Below are 3,267 nucleotides of genomic sequence, written 5' to 3' on the forward strand. Positions count from 1 at the left end.
AAATATGCTTGTGTGCAACAAATGCACCGGTAGTTATCTGAGGTAGGACTTCAATGAATTTTCTACTGAATTTAATGACAGTAATCATATTTTGAGGTTTACTAACTGCTTGCTGGGTGCTGAGTACCTAGATGCATTATCTCATATAACCTTCCCACTACTTTTTTACAAGACGTATGATTATTGTTGTCATGTATTCTGCCTAAGTACCAGTGTTTAATAAGGAGCCCCAAAACTCAGTGGCTTCAAATAATATTTTCTTTGTTATCTCTTGGTACGTGAGTTAACTAGACTCAGCCAGGTCATTCTGCTTTGGGCTTTCAGGCAGTGAGTGTAAGAAGCGGCTGAGGTCGGAGGCATCTGATGACTCAGCTATACCTGATACCTCCGCTAGCTTCACATCTGTCTCCTTAGCTGCGAGGATGGAACACGCAGAGCAGCAGCGGCAAATCTTCGGCACGTGTGCCTCAGTGGGCTGTTTGCGTCACTGAAAACTTTAAAATGTTCACCAGAGTTAGAGGTTTGCTCCTCACTGGAGTTCTCCAGTGACAACTATGGGCTTCCTCAAAGCACAGCAGCTATCTCAGGAAATCAGGTTTTACATGGCATCTTTCTTTCCCTAGGTTACACATTCCAAGGGGGTTAGGAGGAAGCTGAAAGGATTCATTTGATCTAGACTTAGTAGTCATACTGAGTTATCTGCACCAATTTTCCTGGTCAGAAATCAATAATAACAAGACCAACATCCAAAGGGAGGGAGTTTATACGAAAGTGTAGACTCTAAGAATTTTGATCCATTGAGGAGACTTTGGAGTCTTTGAGGAAAATATATATATATGTTATATATATATTACAAATAAATTTTATGACAAATCATGTTACAAATGAAGTAATTAAAACTTTGTAAATTTAAATTCTTTGTCCAACATCAGATACCTAAAAGGCAGTCAAATTGGTGTTCCAATTTAGTCTCTATGATTCCACTATGCTATGCTACAACTATAAGTAAAGTTATCAATTGAAAAATGAATTTATTTACTAAAACAGTATTTGTTAAGACTGCACAAAAAGGTATAAACATATGGTCACACTCTCTGAAATCTCTAGAAGGCTAGAGTTTAGAGGAAAAGCAATATTGGGTTCGGAGTTTAATCAGCAACTGTATGTCCATAGGCTCAATTCGCAGCACTCGGGGAGTGAAACGGGGAAGATGTATTCCTACAGGATTGGTGCAAAAATGAAATAAAACAACCTAGGTGAGATTAATCTTGTTAGTGATAGAATGTGTGATGGTTACATAATTTTCACTGTCAAGTTGATGGGATCAAGGACCATCTAGAGATAGATTGAACTGTGGGGGGGCTAACTTCACTGATGAACTCAGCCGCTGAGGGCTTTATAGCTGAATGGGCTGTTAGAAGGAGGAGCCTCATTGGAGGAATTAGGTTATCTACTTGTGCTTTTAAAGATACATCTTTTCTTGGGTTCTTCCTTTTCACTGCACTTCCTTGTTGTCACAAGGTGAACAATTTTCTTCTGCCATGCCCTCCTGCTACCATGTGTCTGCCCTGTAGCCAGCTGATTGTAGACTGGAACTTCTAAAATCATGAGCCAAAAACAAACGTTTTCTCCTTTAAGATGGCAGAACACTAAGCAGCAGAGTAAACAGACTCTCTGAGAGAAACAGTCCAGATGCTGGGATATAGCATCATAGGGAAGATAAGGAAAGAAGTGGACCTCTTTGACCCAGGAAGAACATAAAGTGATAATTTAAGCCCACAGAGAAAGTAAAAAATAAAAATGTAAACAAAGAAGAAGGCGGTAGCTGGTATTGCTTTCACCTGGACCCAGACGTACCATGCAAGAAGAGCTGTTGAAACCTGAGGACACATAGTCACAGTGGAGGTGGTGGCTGGCAATCCCAAAGGTCTCTGCAGTGGCAGAACTGCCCTGGCTGGCAGTGAGTGGGGGGGGGGACCTCAGTCCTCCCATGGCAGAGGGCGATTGGCCAGGAGCTATTTTGGAAGTGGGCAGGATAAGACTGGAGCCAGAACTGCAGCTGGCTTCATTCAGCCACTCCTAACTCGGAGCAGACTGGTGGAAATTGCTTGGACTGAGTCCCACCCCTGTGCACAATCCAACAGCCACCACTGAGGTTTCCCTAATTTATCCGCAAACAGCTCCATCCCCTTGCAGGTACTCTATATGGTAGAGGATGCGTGCAGTTAACCAGCTCTGGAGAGGCAGCAGCCTGCCCTGCTCCTGCTTGCACTGCACCAGCCACTGGTATGCCAAAGCAGGCTGGGAAAAGAAGCAAATAGCCCCACATCATTGCACCCAGTGGTCACCATCACATATTCCTAGCCAGTATGGCCTAGAAAAAGCAAACAGTCTCACTTCAGAGAAATTGTAGCCAACGCAGAAAGTGCCAGGGACCCCACTACATACTTGTCAGGAAGAAACCAGGAACATGACAAGAGGAAGAATCGAGGCAATCTCTGGCCTCCAACTGAAGCAGTTCTGGTCCAGGAGATGAAAACATGGAAGATACTGGGAGTCGCACACCTAAAGTTTCTGAAGTAACAGCAATTGAGATAAATAAAGGAACAATTTCATGAGGTTATACAAGAAATTAGCACAGCAATACTATCTCAGGTAAAAGAAGAAATGTAAAACATAATAAAAGAATTGCTAAGCACCTCTAAAGAAGACACAGATGGAAGAATAGAGGAACACAGGAAAATGAGAGAAACCTTGATTGAAGAATATAAAAAAGACTTAGAATACATGAAACAGATACAAAGAGTTTACCAAGAAATTAAAAATTCCATTGAAAGCTCGAAAAACTGCTTGAAACAAATTAAAGATAGACTTTCAAACCTTGAAGACAAGTTTGCAGTTGGCAACTGGGAAAGGAAAGGTCTCTTAAAAATAACAAGGAACCAGGAAGTAACAATTCAATACAAGAGGACATGAAGAAGCATAATTTAAGAATAATAAATGTGAGTGAAAAAATGGGGGTCAACAGAAATGAAATACAAAGGCTATTTACAGAAATAATTAAAACTTCCCAAGCATAGGAAAAGGAAATGATACTCAGATAAGTGAGGTATACAGAACTGCAGCCAGCTATAACCAAAATAAATCTATACCCAGACATATAATAATCAAGATCCCTGAAATTCAGCACAAGAACAGAATATTAAAAGCTGTCAGAGAAAAGAAACAGATCACCTATAAAGGAAAACCGATCAGAATCATGACAGA

This window comes from Cavia porcellus, unplaced genomic scaffold (assembly GCF_034190915.1).
Source record: "Cavia porcellus strain 051 isolate PalLab524CR breed Dunkin Hartley unplaced genomic scaffold, mCavPor4.1 scaffold_17, whole genome shotgun sequence".
Classification (NCBI taxonomy): Eukaryota; Metazoa; Chordata; class Mammalia; order Rodentia; family Caviidae; genus Cavia; species Cavia porcellus.